This window comes from Megalops cyprinoides, chromosome 18, assembly GCF_013368585.1.
Source record: "Megalops cyprinoides isolate fMegCyp1 chromosome 18, fMegCyp1.pri, whole genome shotgun sequence".
Lineage (NCBI taxonomy): Eukaryota > Metazoa > Chordata > Actinopteri > Elopiformes > Megalopidae > Megalops > Megalops cyprinoides.
The window spans coordinates 16,447,094-16,467,644 of record NC_050600.1 but is presented as its reverse complement, the minus strand read 5'-3'; positions in this window follow the sequence as shown (position 1 = coordinate 16,467,644).

Below are 20,551 nucleotides of genomic sequence, written 5' to 3'. Positions count from 1 at the left end.
GAACAGCAGAGTCACTCATCTCCATCTGTTACCTTCAGAGGACCTGTTTCTGTACGCTGTTAAATTTCAACTGTCTGGACCAAACAAGCCTATTCATTTTGTAAACGTATAATGATTACTCCAAACCAAAGTTAAGAGTTAGCAAAAGCTGAAAAAGTCAGGAAAGCAGCACCTGAGATCTTAAATTGATCTGTGCATTGACTAGGCTTTCCAGCACACATCTGCCTTGGTACTGTAGCTACTATACTTAAAACTACATGGACTCATCAGAAAGCAACTTGTGAAGGATGCAAACATTCTTTCAAACAGCCATATAGATTCTCTAAGAGACTGGAGTATCTATATGGATGTCTGGATAATGCTTAAGCATTTGTCTTCAATGTGTATTTATTCATGAGTTTGTGTTCTAGAGCAATTATTAAGAACTTCATGTTAATGGAGTTGTTTGTATTTACATATCAGTTGCTATGTAAGAAAAAAATTAACAATACTTTTGTTTGTTCAATTAGGTACTAGTTGTATTACGTTGGAAAAGAAAAAAAGGAACTGTAACAAAAAAATGTTACCCTTTATAAACATTCACATACAGGTGGAAATGTATATAGCTATTTCACCATTTCATTATTTTTGTAAGAGAAAATAGAGTAGAGTAGTAAAATAAAACAAGAAAAATACAAAAGGAAAATGAGGAATCTTATTCAGCCTTGACAATGCTAATGGTTGAATCTAGGGAAAAGGCAATGACTTGTGCATGACTTACACCACTTACTACATTAAGATGTATTGTATTATTTTACTTTTTGTTTGTAATTCCTTAGAGCCTAAAACTTGTGGATTTTACGTAGGCCAAGGACATAGCTTAAAAGCTCATTGAGCTTAGTGACTAAAGCGACTGAAATTACACCACATCAACAGGCACAAGAATAAGCTCATATAATCATACTCACCTGACCCTCTCCCAGCAGATCCCTTGCCTTTGTTGTTGGTGATCAACTATGTGTGTCCTTGACAACAAGAATTCATGAGACTACTATATGTCAGCTTAAGATAGCTTACGTAACACATTTAGGGTAAATTTTGTAAAAGTTACTTAAATTGCCACATAATAATTTCCAGTCAGTCAATTTTGTAACTGTAGTGTGGCTAGTTGATGCAGTTGACATCTAAGGAAATTGTTTCAATTTGCATGGCAACAAATCAGCGCTTACAATTCCTCAGTCTTGCCATTCAGTTCAATTAGCTTTGTGGCTAGTGATGTAATAATGCTAAGTTTAGCATTCAGGTGTATGGGCACATGCTCGCACTGAAATCTATTTTTAACAAAAATCTGTTGTTTCATCAAACCTAATATTACAAAAACAGCAGTACTCTGTCGCCAAATATTACTTACACTAACTTGATGTGAATCGGTCAGTACAAAAAGTTACAGAGGCAAGTTACAATTTTTCTCAGTTTCCTTGGGGCTAGTCTTTTACGTTTTATTAAAAGGCATATTTTGGTAGCTTTTGAATCTTTCAGTGACTCAATAACAGCATTAGTCTGTGTGTTCACCGCTGTGTGGGGGGAACCTTGAACACTGGGAGTCCTCTTAGGTCTTAGGACCGTGAACGTGAATGGCAGCGAGGCTGGTGACCTGACCTCCTGGCCACAACAGTCTTCACAGTCCATGAGATGAGGAAACATGAAACTTGCACTCTGCTCACTTAGAGGGATTCACGTGTTTACACACTACACCACAACTCTAAAAGACAGAACAATTGCCTAGTATGCCATATGTCACATATTTTTTCATTTAGTGTGTTTTTGCTTGGTGTGTCAAATAGATACTGGTTATATAGACAATAATTTAGTGATGAAGTATTCTGTATTTTCTACTTTTGTTTATGTTAATGCTAACTAGTCAGAAAGGTCAAAATCATAATAATAATAAGTGGAAAATGTAATTTAGTAATATACATATAATATGGACAATAGAACTATGGAATGTTGAATGCCGCAAAGAGCGGCTATACTTCATATGAAACTGCAGATAAACTATTCAAAATATCTAGGTTAACACAACTACATACACAACTTGGCTTTTTTACTTTGCTGGCCAGTGCATGGATTTGAACCCGGAATGGAATTTTGGGTTGACTCATTATATGTAGTTTGAGTGTGCCTAACCATTGTTTGCATATCCATCGTTTTTCAGTTTTGAAATGTTTCTGAAAGAGATCTTGGATCATCTTGGAGTTTGCAAGAAAAATCTTTTAGTTAGCCAGGTCACCCATTTTATATTTCTATTTAGTAATGTGCAGAACTGTTGTATTTTGTGTTTTATATTTCAACCCTGGATTATTCATACCAAATTTTTGGTTTTTACCACTACAGAGTTAAGGTAGAACAAGTGAGGGTGTTACTCACAGGCCTGTGGCTTTTGCAGAAGTCACACATTGTTTCTGTTACCATAACCCAGCTTTGACCAGAAGTAATAATAATGGCTGAGACAGAGTATGGGCATTTTTGGAAATGTTACTTATGGCATGTCTCCAATTATGTGTATGCATGCACACAAAGAACAGGATTACTCTACAAAAAAGGCACGTTGCCATGGCATTTGCCATGGCATTTGAGGTTAGGAAAATGCCTGGAGCATTGAGCTGTGTTACTTCAGCAGAATATTCAAGATGAGGTCTTTTTTTTCTGTAATATTCTTGTTTGTGCGGCAAGTCTGTCTGGTGGAAAAAATAACAAGAAAAAATAATTACTCCTGGTAGTATGTAATCACCACAGTGTCCATCAATTTTACAGCAAAGTATTTTCTCCAACTCCAATACAGCAGTTTCGGGTATTCTGGCTTACTGTGCATACTTTCTTATTGTTGTATCATTGGGGGATGGGTTTGGTGAATTTGCAGTTAAACAAGTAGTCAGTGCAGTATATAAAGTCAATCTATGTCACTGTGATGGAAAGCATTTGTATGTGTGTGTGTGTGTGTGTGTGTGTGTGTGTGTGTGTGTGTGTGAAAGAGAGAAAAATGTAATGATGTAATATAATAATCACGCTTCCTATGAATCTTTATGTAATAGCATTAAGCAAACTTGCGGCACATGAGGTACACTTCTTCCAGTGTTTCCTTAGTTACTTCATTGTACACAAATACCATACTGAATTGTGAATGCCAAACTTCTGATAACTTTCCCCGTTTTCAGCTGCCTCCATCATCCATTTCACTAAATAATTTGCTCTGGTTTCACTTCTCTGTCTTGTGTATACATTTACTGGAGCATTTGCCCATTGGCACAGTCACATTGAAAGGTGCCATGACAGCTTTGTGCATGCAGAAAGCACTTCGCAAGGGAGTTTGATGGTTGCACCCCCAGTGCCACACTAAATCTAAGATGAGGGAAATGACTGGAACATTTGAAAATTCTCCTTATAAAGGTAAAATATGCTTGCCTGGAGCTCTCACCAGCTGGACTGAGAGAGAGAGAGAGAAAAAGAGAGAGCAAGAGAAAAAAGAGAAGCTTTCAGCACACCCTGCATTAGGACAAGTTACACAGCTGGTGTTGATGACTCATTCAGTCACTTCTGTTCACCCTGATTTATACCTGTCTGCTTCTCAAGTGCATGGCTACTGGTGTGAGCGCGGGAGAGTGATTTCTTTTAAGCAACAAGAAAGTATAGGGTTCAATCTGATATGCCTTTTCACTTAAAGAGACTGCCTGCATGTTTCCCACCAACCAATATTACTTAAATCATATTTAATGTAGTCACTTGGTGATGTTTACTATATTTGCCAATTTGTCACTCATGCACAGGATAAAATTTTGCTTTTGAAGTGAACCCGCACAGTGGCTCATGTTTATTTTTGTTTATTTTCTCATTTGTCAAGTAGGCACAGGCAAAATACAGCAAATCAGAGCATTCACAGCCAGAAATGACAACACTGGTCTTCCTTTGTCAAAAATAATTATAATCCTAATCCCTTTTTGAGAAGCTGAATGTCTTCCCTCACAGCCAGCATGAAGAATTCTGACTTCGCTCCAAAATGGCAGAAATGCTTGGAGAACGGTTGGTGCAAGTGGGGTGTTTTGCAGGGATTACTGGTAAGCAGGTGCAGGCCCCCTACTTCCCCACTTCATTGGGGATTAAGTTTCGCTGTCCCAGATACGGACTGGCACCTTTAAATAGGGTCTGCCAGCTCCAGGCCAGGCTCCTCGCAGAGGGAGTCAGGGGGGTTAAGTACCCAGTGATTTGTTGCACACACCTGCTTTTCCCTGCGGATGGACGGGAACACAGTGTGTCATAGGGAATGATTGATGCCCTTGTATACCTGGAGCTGAGATTCCTGTGTTTAATTGCTTGCGTTTCCTCCCGCTTGTAGCTACATGATTTCCATGTGTATTCCCTGAAAAAGGGAGCACAACATCGGAAAACTAAGTCTGTCACCCTTCTCCACCACCCATAAGCGCACACACACATATACACACAGGGAGACTTGCATCATTCTCAAACAACCACACAAGATTCTTAAATCTATGTGATTTGTCATCTGGCATTCCTTCCCTTATTTTTAAAAATGTCTTTAATATTTCATTGTATCTATGTATAGGTATGTAGCTATTCTATGGACAGGCAGCTATGTTTCACCTTTGCTCTTCTTGTCTTGATCCCTGGAGGGGACAGAACACTTCACATTTTTTCTCAAGGTCCCTAAATATTCCTAAATATTCAGAATATCAGCCACCCTGGTTTAAAAGAAGAAGAAAGAGAAGTCTATATGTCAACCTGTGGGAGCTATTTTTGGCCAGAAAGGCTCTGCTTTGAATTCAGTATTACCCTAAGAGCTCTGAGGTTTGGGTACGCTCCAGTGGTTACATGCACTGAAAAGATACAGTGATGCTATGAATAATCCTCATTGTCTATTGGCAGCTGTAATTGTATTTGTGTTGCATTGCTGATTCAGTTAACATCATCACAGGATGTGTCCCTCCTACCAGTGGTCACAATCTGTTTACTGCTACAATGGAGATCAAAAAACAAAGCGTTCCACTGTTACCCTCATCAACCCCTCAAAATGAAAAATCTGTGAATACAATGAACGAAAAACAGATTGAATCAGTTTTTTTGTAATGAATATTTCATTTTTCAACATTTTTTCCCCTTAATTGCTTATTCAAATGGATTAAAACTACTCTTGAAATATTGCACATTCCTAAATGGCTGCCAAATCTGTACAGGTATTTTTTATTATTTATTTCCCCCCCACACAAAATATGCTTTTGCACAACACTTCCAGTTAGTCAAATCTCTGCATTTAATAGAAGCGTAATTGAATGTATTTTGTATTACAAGGTAAGTCCACTGCTTACAGCTGAAAAAATCATTTGTTTCATTGAACCCTTTCACATGTCATGTCTGTAGATACTAACTGTTTAATTGGCCGTTCAAAATATCTAAGGCCTTTGTCATGAATAAAACGTGCCACATGTGAAGTCTGTCAAATTTATCAAATGAGTTGCTCCACAATCATTATTGATCACATAATAGGGCATGGACTGACAATGAGTCCAGCTGGACAGCACTTACAACCCAATCCCCCTAGGTCAAGGTTTGCTTCAACTATTCAGCCCTCTGAGAAAGTAAGAATGTAAGCTGCTTGTAATGAACAAGTCCCATCCTTTTACATTAGGACAGCAGCGAGGGAGGGAGGTATCTGGGGGTAGGATGGGGTGAGGATGTCTTCTGTGGCTTCCTCTTATTGTACAAAAGATATAAATAAATATTGATTCACAGAAGCAACATTTGTTTTCTGTTTTTTTTTTTTTTTTCCATAGCAAACTATAATAAGTCGGTATGTCCATGGTTTCAGTGATGAAAAGTCTAAAGCTAAATCTATGGGGCAAACACACACACACACACACACACACACACACACACACAATAAATAAATAAATAAGAAATAAATAAAATAAAAGTACATTATAAAAAAGTACAATAAAAAATACAGTACATAACATGTATGTTTGCGTTGCAGTCTCCAGGCTCCAGAAGCTAAGGGGCATAAACATGCAGAAATGGAGAAAGAGAAAATGCAAAAAAGGATATTAAACATTTTGATATATTTTGTTGATTGCATATTCATCTGGCAAATTTATTATTTGATGCAGATATTTAATTTCAAGACATCTCACTGAAAGGTATTGCATTTAGCAAAGGGTTTTTGTTTTCCAAATGACAAAGTAGTTTTTAAGTTATGTTATCTGTTTTGGTACGGGAGAGTATTTGTTCAGGAAATGTGGAAGTGATTGAAGAAAACTGCAAAAAAATCCAAAAAAACTTGTACAGAGAACTTTAAAATGTTCCTTTTTATGCTTGGAAGAGGGTTTAAGCACTAAAGCTGAAAGGCCTCCTCATGACTAAAATCCTGATAAAAAAGAATCATTTGAAGATAAAGAGTTTTAAGAAAAGAGTTTTAGGCAAAAGAGTTTTAGGAGCTCCAGAAACTCTTAAACCTGTAGACTGTGGCATTCATTATAACAGACAGGACTGTTACAGAAAACCCAGGGATCCCAATTCTCTGAGCTCTGAGTGAAGCTGGTTCCAGTGAGAGTGAGCAGGAGTCACATTCATTTTGCCTCCAAGCCTCTGGGCTGTGACATCACACTTCAGCAGCCTTGGCCTGCACATCTTTTAGGGACCTTGCACAATGTCTCATGATGGTATCCACATTTACATAGGGAAAGCCTCTTCATGCCCTGTTTCTGAAGTGAACTCATTTGAATTCCAAGCCTATTTGTGGTCCTGAAGGGTAAGGACCGTTATGTGCCAAGAAATATGATCTGCATTGGGGTGTGGGGAGAAGCCAGACTGACTCACCACTGGGACTGTAGTCAAAGGTTTTCCAGCATATTTATCCAATAATCTAAAACAATGCACTACAATTATTTTTTTCAATACCTAATTATGGCACCCAATCACATTTTATTATTAATAAAATAGCCTATTCCAAAAATAATAGACCATAATAAAAAGGATGTACCAACTTTCTGATAAATCTGGCATTGCGCACCTCCAGATGCAAGCAGTTGTGTCCACATTTGAACTGTACATGTATTCTTCTGTCTGTTTCTTTACAAGATAACATACTGTACATTAGTGCATGCTTATTTATGTGCACCAAACTTGTTGCTTCAGTGGCTGGTTGGTGTTAAGAAAATATATTTTCCCCAACCCCATGTGATCTGTAAAGCTAATCCCACTACATTAAAAAGAATACTTTGCATGAAATTTCTCATTCACCTGACTCCTCTATTTCATGGACACAGAAGCTCTGTACTGTGGAATCTTGATGGCCTTTCCTTTTCAGACTATGGAGGAATGGCAGGCCATACTATTCATTTGGAATTGTCCTGTAATTGTATCTGTACTAGCCTGCTATGCTCTCAATCCAACTTTCCCATAAAATGTGATATTTGATGTAACTTAAATATGAGCCACAGGACACAGTAACTGCCCCCTTAGTCACGCATGTCATTAATTGGTAAAGGGGAGAAGAAATGCAGTCCAAAAATTTCAGAAAGCACCCTGGGAATCCCTTTTCTAATACTGATTTATTATTTTTTGCTGCATTTTACTGGAAAATGGCATGGCAATAGGAGAAAGTGACTTTCATAATCCCTTCTGCTGTGTGAGTGTGAATAAACTTTCATGTTATCAGTCAAACAGGGCTATAATTGAAGGAGCCATTGGCACCAACCCCAGGTTTTAGAAATAATAAAGAAGAGAAAAATCACTTGCAGTTCTGCATTGAGAGAAACAAGGTCAAATGTAATCAACAGTTACATATGAATAATCTGTTCTTTCAGAAAATTTCACAGGGCATTTACTTGTAAAAATGTTGTGTCATCTTCTGGTAATCTTCCTGTTTCTGGTGTATTGTTACTGAAGTACCATTCTTTTTCAGTAATGTTTGTGTATAAACATAAATGCACCTGAAACAATATCTGTCTGCCCTGTTTTATTACACTATGAATTTGTGTTTTCACACTATGCAAAAATCAAAACCGAAAATACAATTTCCCTGATTTTTAACAATGAAATAATGTGAACATGCTTGCTTTACTGATATGATGTATTTCTTTAGGCTTATTTACAGAGGAAGGACATTCAATCAGAAATGAAGTCTGATGTTATTCAGACTGCATTGTTCCAGTAGATAGAAGACAGTCATAATGACTTTCACTTAGTAATGAATACCATTGATTTATGCAAATCATAATGTTGTTTCAGCAAGCTGCATGGGGTTTTTAAGATATAGCTGCCTATAATATAGCCCAAGTTGACAAATGAATGTAAATCTAAAATTCTTATCAATACGGTGAATGTGGAATGAAAACGATAAATTCACTTCATTTAAACACAGCGTGTGTACCATTATAATATGTCTCTAGGCTAAACAGAGCTGTATTGAAAATGAGCCTTAGAGCTCAAAGATGATGCATGTGGTAAAATTATAAAATGCAATACACCTCCATGTCAGAAATGTTTGTTTCACATATATTGTTGCTGTATTATGTGGGAATGGTTTACTTGTACCAGTTATGTGCATGTGATAGTATATGTCAGAGAGACAATCCTGAATTTGAGAATTTGAAAGCCTTGCTAGAAAGTGCTCACTGCTGCTTATATCCTTGTGTTATAAGTTATAACAGCTTGGATTTGATTGATTCATATAACAAAAGACACAACAGCAGCCATCATGCCTGTCCAGCAGGGCGATGTTGGTAGGAAACGCATTATAACAGGTTATTTATTAGTTACTGCAAGGTCTGCATCATGGTATTAATGTCACTGTAATGAGCATGAAAACCTCAAGGTTCAAGCTTTTTGTAACTTTAGAAACCATTATGTTCCATTATTAAAGCTGTTTCTAAATTAAGGTTATTGAGAGATTATGTGTTATACATTTGCTGGAAAAGAAACACAAGATCAAGCCATGGTCCTCACCGGCTGGTCTATGTGCTCATACACCCAGCTTGCTCAGCTAAAGGCCATGTTTCTTGATTGGCAGAACTATTATTGTAAGCTTGTTCTGGCAGTGGGTGATGTTACTTTCTGAAGCAGACTCTCTCTCTCATTCCACCCAGCTCAACAAAATAGGTTCTGAATACAACAATTTACTTCTCTTTTTTGTAAAATAAAATGTACAGAGCATTTTTCTTCAGTATTCTGTTGAATGTGCTGCACTAAGCATCCTGAGAAACATGACAATGAACTTGTTCTGTTAGCACCATAAGCGTATGAATAAATCGGCACACTATGCGTAATACATATGATGGTTATGTAGTACTCTGCTATTTCTAAAGAAACAGACAACAAGCCAATTCAAGTTAGCTTACTATTGTATGCCCTAATGCTAGCTAGCTCTCCTGGATGAACCAAGTTTCAACACAGGCCGAATGAAACATAAATTGGACATGTCAAGCAGACGGCCTGTATAAACCCCATTGAAAAGTATCCCCCCTCTTGTGAGATTTGATTGATTGTAATTTGAACAATTGTATGTATGATTCAAATATCTAAGTAGAATGACTAAACTCAGGAATGTGCTTTCATATTGAAATGGTGTCATCTATAATAAATTATGATGTTATAGCTATGGGAGTCTCAGGGAGTGTTTCTTTCATTGTTATTAAAATATTACATTTGCTTAACAGACACCCTAATACAGAAAAATGTACATAACCTACATTTTTTACATGCTTTATCAAATTATACTTATTTTATGTATTTACTGAGGCAATTCAGGTTGTGTAACTGGCAATGTTTAGCAGATGAGCCTTGCTCCTTGCCTCTACACCACCCTGCTGTTGTTGAGGAATAATGCCATGCAAGTGCTATGCAAGTTGTTTTCGATATGCATTCGTGCTGTCATTATTTTCACCTTAAGCCTCGCCTGTATTGACATGTATCTGGTGACTAAGGTTCACTGTGTATTTATAATTATACCTCTGCCAGCTGTTCTTCGATTTTTGAAAGTGCAAAAATCTAAACAAAATGCTGAATTCCTCATGCTGTTGCTCCTCTGCATACCTCTCATTAGCCCTCACTCCGGTGCGGTGATTATTCTGTCTGGGGAAGAGGTGGAGGTTTTCCCTTTTTGATTACAGACACTCAGGGCCCCTATTTAGGCAGTGCTAGCACAGTTCTTAAAAGCAGTCGCAATTAGGGTGACCAGACCACAACAGCACAAAAAAAGAAAAGAAAAAAAAAAAGATGGAAGCAAAGTGGGAGGTGGGGGTGGGGGTGGGGTAGAACAATCTTATGCCTAAAGTAACAATGGGCAACCAAGGCTTTGATTTTTTTTGTGTGTAATTCAAAGAGAAGTTATGCATTTTAAACAGTTCTATGAAGTTTTTTAAAGAATAAGCAAGATTGAGAACAATAATTTTGGTAATGTCAATCATCAAATAATTACGTCAAACATCCAATCAAAGTCCAGTACACAATAGTGAGTGGTATATGTCATGAAGAAAAGCGTATACATACCATGATTACAAATCAGTGATGAACATAAATGTGTCATAGGATGATTCAGTGTGATGCTGTACTAGCTTATTCTTTCATTCTATTTCCTAAATAGATAATTATCATATGAGAATGAAAGCATAGCCTTAAGTATTCTCAGTAAACTGTCAATTGCCTTTGTCCTTTAGACTACCCTCTCTGTTTCAGGCTTTGAGCACTGACAAAAGATGAGCCCGAAAACTTTAATCTGCCCCAACTCACTGGTCACTGTCACATATTTACTAACAATATCAATCACCCTGCTGAGCGATCATTTCTCTCAATGTCAGTGAAGGCTTGCTGGCATCTGTGAGAGGTCTCTCTGCTTGATTTGTGCTTGTCCTCCAGGAAGGAAGATTTTTAAGATTCAAATGTTAATTGTAGAAACACCTGAAATAATAATAATAAAAAAACTGTCCTTATCGCTGTCCTATGAATATTAAAAGATGATTTGACCTATTTAATTCCTTAGTTGATTCAGAGATCTCAAGCTAGTGTAATTCATATATTTTATTTAACCATACCTTTATTTTACCATACCAAAGCCAACCTTGGAAGGTCAATTCTTTTGCAATTGTCAAAGTCATTCAAGTTGGATAAGGAATCCAAAGAATTGTACATCCACTCAGCTGTAGGGGGATGATTAGATGTCCAGAGATACAGTAGAGAGCAAGTCTGGGCATTTGACCAGGACAGGGGGTTAACATTTCTGTTATTTCCATTGGATGTTTAATTGACCACAGCACTATCAGGATCACAATTTAATGTCTTATCCAAAGGATGAAAGTAATTTCGAAAACAGTGCCCCCATCACAGTAGTGGGACATTGGATCTACTTGGCCCAGAAGAAAGTGTAACCCCTTCTTGTCCACAACGCCAATTCCAGCAGCAATCTTTTTACCCCCCCACCTAAGTACTGATCAAGCCCAATGCTATTTAGCTTCAGCTCTTCGGCAGAAGGCAAAAAAAATTGTAACAAAAGGAAGATGACATAACATTTTTACATTGATCTTTGAAGTAGTACAATCACAACAACACATTCTCTTGAGGTGATTACAGCAGGTAAAAACTAAATGTGGTGTTTTAGCTGCTGAAGAGCACCTAGAATGAAATCCAGCATGCACAATGAATTGCCAGGATGGGCCTGGGAAACATAGCTTTTAAATGGAAAAACACAACAAACCAGGACGAAGCAGATGCTACATTTACCAGTACTATATTTTAAAGCTTTGATGTCAGACAGGTTCTCAGTGTGATTCAAGGAGAGTAATTACAATACACTCTACCTGCAATAAGCATGAAGAACAGTACATGAAACCACCAGGTTACACCCCAGCCTTTGAGAGGCAATCACCAAAGTATGTCCGTAGTCGACAGGAGTGCATTAGATAAAAGTGCAGGTGGACACTCATTATATGAGTTTCATTGCAATCAAGGCAACAAACCCTTTTGCAGCCAGGAGTGGTATAGCACAAACAACCATTAAAAAGGGGGTCCTTCATGGAAATAAATTATCATGCAATTCAGTGTGATCAATCAGTTCAAAGAATTTCATTTGCAGAATGTACTGCATTGCTCTCTGGGGTTGCTGACACCTCCTGGTTATCATTGATTACTGTCTGTTGTATGAGTTATGACTTGCATTTTGTAATTCTGTCCAATAAAGGACAGATACTTGGTATTAATGGCACAGTGCCAGCATCATTTTTATCACCCCATTGCTGTAAAGCCTAAATAGTGGCAACATCGTAAAGTGTTCTCACTTTTTCAAGGACAATTATTGTCTTTTAGCACACACTCTTATCCAGAGCAACTTACATAGGCTACAATTTTTATGCATTATCCATTTTTACAGCTAGATACTTACTGAGGTATTTCTGGGTTAATTACCTTGGCCAAGGGTACAGTAGCAGTGTCTCGACAGGAAATGGAACCAGCAAGCTTTTGGTTATGAGCCCTGTCCCTTACCACTATGCTACACTGCCATCCTATACTATAATACTATAATGGAATATACTAAATCTGTACAGAGTCCACAGGGTGCACTTTCATGATAATACACATATATTGCATGCTTAATCCAATTTGTAAAAACTGAATGATCTACAGGTTTAAACTGTGTATCCATGTGTTCAGGAATATTGTTGAGAGAGTTTCCAAATAAATGTGCTGTTCATTTGTACTCATTTCCCTGCTACTCTTTACTGGGGTGACAGAAATAGATTTTTTAGACAGTATAATGGAGGCAAAGATTCTGACAAAGGACAGCTATACAGAGTTAGTGTAATGCCTGGTATGATGTTTTTCTGGCAGGGCATTTTGAAACTTCAGCTGTATTTTCTGGTATGTCGGAAACAACTAGAAAAATCGAATTGCCTCCATTTTGCTACGGTACCAGAGAGACTGAAGTTGCTGCAGCTCGTTTTTTCTGCGTGTCAGACGGATGAAACTGCTGACATCTCCCAACCCCATCTCACCATTACCATATGTTACATAGATGTTAGGGGAATAATTCAAGAGCGTTTCATTGTTTCTGACATTTCAGATGGTCACAATGCTTAGTGTTTACTTTAGAGGATATATAATTTGTCTCATTTGTTTTCATGTCTTATGTGCTGTATTTTTTTTTTGAGAACAGGCAGTTTGCAGTGACACGACAACATTCAGTTCAGGAGAGACACAATGCAGAGTAGCACAGGATAAACAGTTGCTCCGTATCCAGAGCAAGACATAGAAAAGTTTCATGTCCTCAGATTGTTCAAACACTTTGAATCATTATCAAATTATAATATTGGAATGGTGAAGGAATTCCAATATTATATTTTATGTAATATGTAATATATTTTATGTCACATCTTGTGTTACTGTACTCCTTCCTCCTTGGCAGATGGGTGTTTTTCCTTGCCACTGTAACCCTGTTGCTTGTGTTGATAAGTATTTCACCATGCTTGTGCAAATTAATTAAATTTGATTTAAATTAACCAATGAGCTTTTATTGTATTGCGTTTATTATATTAGTTGCAACTGATTTGTAGAATTAAGTAACATCCTCCCCGCAGAAATAACCATTTCTAGCCATTTTAGAGAAATTTTTCTTTCGCGCACCCCTCTGGCCTCCTCAGCTTTATAGCTCACCAACTGCCACGGTTGTGCAGACACCTGTGGAGTCAGCCTGACTCAATTTTTCCATCAGCTGTCTGATTAATGGCCAGCCGTGAATCTCGTCCGACTCCTGCTCGAGCGGCAGAGCATGGCGTTGCATTCAAAGTGAACCGTCAAATTGAACCTTCACCCAAAGAAGCATGTGCCTGATCAAGGTGGGGGGGAGGGCTGTCTGCAGTGTAGTTTGATTTAAAACTGTCACACACTGGTCAATGTTAAAACGTTCTCAAGGGTCCAGGTATCTGATGGGCCTGAGAGCTTCACTTATTATCTGCTATCCCATCTGGGGGCAGGATGCTGAGAATTATTAACAACGGTGTTGTCTGAGTCAGAACAGAGTCCGTTTTTCTTGGTTGTGAACTCCTCTGATATTTTTCCCTCAATTTTCACAGTGAATGCTGTTCCATGAAAGAACTCCACCATACTTATTGTTGGCTCTGACATCAATAAACTGTTCATTTGAGGTAATTGACTTTGTTCAGAATTACAATTAGTGTCAGTATGCTTTGGGTTTGAGAATGCAGCACACACCAAATTTAAAGTTCTTATCAAACCCTAGAGTCATTATTGTTGAAAATGATATGGGCACCATACAGGCAGTTTTCCTGAAGTTTGCCATATGTGCTGTTAGTGTGATGAGTGATGTTTACATTTTTTATGAATGTGTTGACCAAAAAGACATGGTTCATTGATATAAAACATATAAACATTGTTTTAACAGTCTGATCTGTGCTGAGCGGAGACATCAGTGAATCTTTAACATACTGTGGTATTTCCTGTTTAATTGTTAATGTATTGCTTTTAGAGAAATGACATCTCCCACAAAAGTAGGCCACAGTGATGTCAAAGAACAATAAAAACAAGCAAAATAGGAAGTGGCATATGAAATGAGTAAGGAGGAGATCTCACCAATCCAAAGGGTGGCATTCTGAGGGGGAGGACAATGTAGATACCTGTTGGTGACATACTAAACATTAACTTATTCTGGATGAATAAGTATAAGTATTCTGGAACTTATTATTCAATGATGATGGCATCAACAAACCAAGGCACGTCACAGTGTGCTTATGAAAATCTGTGTTCTTTATTTTTAGTGGGGAATCTGAGGATCAGGTTGGTACCACTCCCATGTAGTCTAGGGACAGATTTAACTAAAACTTTGAAATAGCTTTTGTCATAATTGCAGTCAAGTGATTGATGCTGTTTTTAGAAAGACACTACCCACAGTGGGTGTGTAATTACAATCAGTGGGCGGTGTCTGATTAATTCTTGTATCCAAGAAGGAAGGCCGCCCAATTTGGCAATGAGCAAGCTCTGCTCTGCATGAAAGTCATAAGTCTCCTGGTAAAATTCTTGCAAATTTGATAGCCCAGAAATCCTTCACTAAGACTTTATGTCCTAAAGTAAACAAATGGTTCAAACTTGCCTGCTTGAGTGTTATCGCTAAATCTTGTGCAAAGTGTATTGTTGAGCTGGCAAGAATAATTTATTTTTATTTAATTAAAGCATGCTTTAAAGTTTGAAAAGAAAACATTCTTTCGAGATCAATGAAATGTTAACGGTAATTGTTTAAAGGGAGTTATAGCTCAGTTAATCACTGGATTAGCAGAGAGGCCTTACAAAGGCCAGCCACTAAATCCTCAAGAATCAGTGGTCTCCTGGTAGGAGGTTGCTCAGGACGAGGAGAAGTTTAAAGCTGGTTGGTGTAGGCACTGGCTCTCAGTATTGCACTGAATGGTTGTGTCTTACCCAGCCTTTTCAAAGATGATAACATGGAGTACACTGCCATTCAAAGCGAAATAAATTGGCAATTATACATGGGGAAACAAACTCCCCCAAGAGGGAACTGCTCACAGACTGAAGAAGGTGGGATTTGATAATAATTATTCCATAAATTCCATATGCCTCTTTTCTTATGTATTTTAGTTTTCTTGTTTTTTACTGTTCTTAGGCGAGAGAGTCATATTTTGTAATATGACTTATTGAGAGCAGTGTTCGCTTAATCATCTTGTCCTTTTAGCATGCATTCATTTCATCTTCCAGAGAAATGAATGAATTTATAATGCTTTTAATAACCTGTTTCTCTCTTGTCATTCATTTCTGATCACTGTAATCTCTTTGATAATTTTCCTCAGAAACCATTTTCCAAACACGATGATTTACAGCTGAGAGTCTAGCACTATCTGCCTATCCTGCTCTCTAGCCTCATTTAGTGTTTCTGTCACTTTGGAATGTGAAAAGCACATCAAGGAGGGATTTCACAGGCCCTTATTAGCACTAATCTGAGATTAAACCACACATTTGGACAAGGTAATTGGACAAGCTAAATATGAGAGCTAGCCTTACATTTGTGCTTATCTAGTCCTATGAAACAAGAGGTCAAAATGAAAATTGGAAGCTTACTGCTCAAATGCCTGCTGAAATGGTGACATTTAAAGACTTGAAAAAATTGAGTATTGAGTTCCACTGTTTTATTTCCACAATGCAGACACATCTGTTTTTAAGTAATACCATGGAAAGGGATGTTTTTTTTCCTTTGACCAGGTGCTTGATCCAGATGATATTAACAAAGACCTTATGTGGCTCTATGTTTGTGATAATATAAGAACATAGCTATTTCAGAGGTAGGTAAATACTGCACTGTAAATTTCAGCCAGTGCAGTCTGAAGAAAATAACAACATAAAAGGTTCACATCATGATCACATCAGCTCTGTTTCTGTTCCATAAATGGTAAATGGTTGGCTGTTATTTTATTTGTAATTGCTTTAACGTCATGTCAGATATTTTAATGAAAGCACTGGGTGGCAAGGATGATGCCGTAAATTAGACCACTCATACTGCTTCCAAGTAAAAGAAAAACATAATAAAGTAGATTTTACCATCTTTTTGTTGGTATTGTTGTTGTTGTTGTTGTTGTTGTTGTTGTTGTTGTTGTTGTTGTTGTGGTGTGTGTGTGTGTGTGTGTGTGTTAATGGCATACACATACCTCATCCCTAAACTCTGTAAACACAGAAAGGACCTATGGCCTTTGTTAACTTTATAAAATTATCTGGATTTTACAAACATTTGTTTGATTCAAGGTTAGTGGTAAAGTCTTCATAGTAATGTTTCAAGTCATTACTATGACACAAGACACCTTGCCGTTACCACAGGTAATGTAGAATGAAGCAGGAAGGAAGCAAGTTTGCAGAAAGCTAACTGACACACATTAGACATAAATGCATTGCTTAGCTAGTTACATCATTATTGACCTTATTCCTGCAGGTAATATAAAACTACTATCAAATGATGGTAATATTGATGGCAAGGGAGATGTTTAACTAGCAGTCCTAAATACTGTACAAGCATATCTACAATCGTGTTTCTTAACAAACTACATTTATATTAAATCATGAATTTATGATTTGCTTAACTTTTGAATTCACTTGCTTTTCCATTTTCTGTATTTATCACTCTATACAGAGACAGTGTCACACCATTAACATCTATTAATTCAGGGATCCTCTTCCTTTCATGTTTTTGGTGCTGACATGTCCCCACAGTTTAACATGGGAATGAATAATTTTGTGATTGTGGATTCCACTACACCCGCTGCTGCCACTGATACTGAACTTGGGATTCATCAGCCTTCTCTTCTTTTAACCCATACAAGGTACTCTGTGTTGTTACTTGCCATTCAGTATAAGTCCATCTTAAAGCTTTGTGTCTGGAGCCACATATGCAGCTGCTGCAACATCCCAGATGGAGTTGCATTTCGTCAGGGTGGCATGATGGTCCAGCGCCCCGCAGAGCCTCCAAGTGTGATTGTGCGCATCAGGTACATCAAGGATGGCCAATCACAGTCAAAACAATTCAAGATGCATTCCATTCACACATCGTCCATTTCTCAAATGGCTTCCAAATGGCACAGCTTGTCTGTGTCAATGTGTTGGCGCTGGCCTTGATATTCGCATTTTGTGTCTGTATCACAAACACATAGTGCAAGCGATTTCAGGGTCGATGGGTCTATCAGTGAGCAATAGAACAGAAACAGCCAAGTGATGTTACAGAGATCTAATCAAGCTGGACAATGGCATATCTGGGAGAAAGCCATATGGTGGCTGTGAGGTCAGAGTGGAGGACACTGTAGACTTTAATGGAATGTGGCTTTCTGTTTTTTAAACTCACTTAAAATCACCCATCGGTGTGGCAGCCCTGTCAGGCTGTTTCAGAACAAGTGGGAGTGTGTGGTGCTGGAAAAGTCACTTTACCTCAGTTGCACCGGATGAAAAAATCCAGATGGAACATGTAAAATGCAGGAATGCGGGCCTGTTACAGGCTGTAATGCGCCTGATAGAAGATAAGACCTGTACGAAATTGCACTGCGCGCAGTGAGTGGGGGCAATTTGGCACTGTGGCGTCAACTGGCCACAGCAGTTTAGCTGTATGCATGGTATAATGTTTTACAGTAAGGTGAGAGTATAATGTATTGTAATTTGAAGCTTGTGGGTGTTTTAACAAGAACAACTGGTAATCCATTTAGAAATTGTGGGGGCTCCACAATTCAGACAGTTTAAATTAAAATTTGTGCATTAAGACCAGCAGCTGTAAATCTTTAAGGAAGAGTCATAAATTGGATCTCCAAACATTCCCCTCCAGCCTGTGTCATCTCACTAAATCAATTTGCTTCGTCAAGACATAAAGCTTCAGCTCTTTGTCGGACAAGACTGTCAGTGCAATCATAAATAGTTGACTAGAACCCCCCAGGAAATAATACTTGCTGACTGCGCTAACTATGGGTGCACAGGGAGCTGAAAATGATTGAGGTGACAGAGCAGAAGGGGAGTCACATCTTGACTGCTAAGTGAGCAACCTATCTTGATTCTCATCAAATTAAGAAGTGCAAAGGAACACTGTATGTCTACAGTGTATAGAGGAACATAACTTCCCTTTTCATCTAATTTGTTCTTCAAATTTAATCATTCACTGACGATAGAACATATTCGTGAAAAATCAAACAGGTCTTATTTCAGTATGGCTCTGTGTGGTTAATCAGATTATCAAGCTGAGAATGTGATCAATACTTACATGCATCCTGAAAGCCACCTTAGCCAGCCTTACTTCCATCCCAGCCACAGCTTTTCATTGGCTGGTGCACAGAAATGTTGAAAAAAACTTTTCCCCATGCCTACATCTGTCATCATTTTAAAGACACTACAAATCACGTGCAACACATCTTGTGAGCATATCAATGTGTGCATTGTCCTTGATGATTTTATTGCTTTTGAAATTGAGTGCAGAGTCAGACAACTAAAATGAAAGCAGCAGAGAAATAACAATCACATACTGTCCTGATTCATCCTGTTCAGTGTTCAAAAGATTGTTTCTCCTGCTCTCATACCAGAAAAGTGACACAAGATTCAGATACAGCTGTACAGTAGCCTGTACGGTAGGCCTGTTATCTCTCCCCTTTTTAACATTAATTTTGTTTTAGTTGTGTGGCTATGCATGCAGTTTCTGAATAATGAAATCACCATGCACAAACTGCAACTTGATATGCTCTCAATTACTTATTCTATTCAAACGATCCGAACACTTTACTTACTTCTGACATGATTGTTTTCTAGTCCCATAGGACAGTGTGTAAATCATTGGTACATACCATTTACTGGAGATTCAACAAATTAACAAAGGTAAAGTATAGTTCAGTAAAAAAACAAGATCATTTACAGAGAGAAAGGTGACACAGGCAGAACATTCAACAGACGGTAAAGCCATATCCTCATGTGTTACGGGGGTTGGAGTATGACCCTGAGATGTGTGAAGGCTCGGAGCGCACGGAGTCGGCCCACCGCGTCACTCAGGCTTTGTTTGCCCAGTAATGTGGAGGTCACGCCCCCACTCCCTCTCTTTCAAGTCCTGGTACAGTGCACTGCGCCCTGTGAGCTCCGGGGCTCCGTGCCGCGAGCTGTGGGGTTTCGGGAGTAGGAGCGGTGAAGAATCTCGTTACTCTCAGGTCAGTGAGCACAGTCCCAAAACAGAGCTGACCTCCACAGCCCTTCTATTAGATAAAGTCCTCTCATCTCAGTGGGACATTCAGCCCCACACAAAGAGCAGGATTAACTTTGGAAACGGTCCTTACTTTTCCCTTTGGATAGTATCATGTGATGATTCAAGATAGGGAAGTCTTGCGTCTGTGCTTCGTAATAACAGCCTAAAAGCGAAAGTAGACTGACACAAGACTAAAGGGAGGCAGTCCTCTTTTGAATATGCATTGCAACTCATACACAGCGTCATATCACACACTAGCTAATTTATGCTATTTTACATTAGCTACCTTAACTCGCCAGCTATTTATGAAATGCATGTAGGTCCTAAGTGAGCTATCAGTCAATGATTCTGATCTTACTCTGCAGGTTTCTAACTTTAGCTATAGCCAAGAAACATCTTTAAAATTGAACTAGCTACAGTAAGTCATAATAAGTATACAATTGTATACAATTATGTCACTTATGACATAATCATCAATACATCTGTACCTATTTATCTTATCACTGAAAATACAGAAAGTAAAAAGTGTGTTCTGTTCTAACTTGATATTTATGTTGTTGCCTGGAGGGGAAAAAAAGAAGTATTAAGGGATTGAGTGGGAAAAAAACAAACAGATACAAGACATATTCCCAGGAAAGCTCCGAGACAGTCTGACAGAGTGAGCCTGAGTGATGGGGATATTGAGGTCATGGCTGAGATTAATCTCTGTGACAGTGTTCAAAGACTACATGCTGACATACTGGGAGCACCGATGCTATCGGTGTCCATCATTCTGCACAGGCTACACTTATGCTAAATAATATT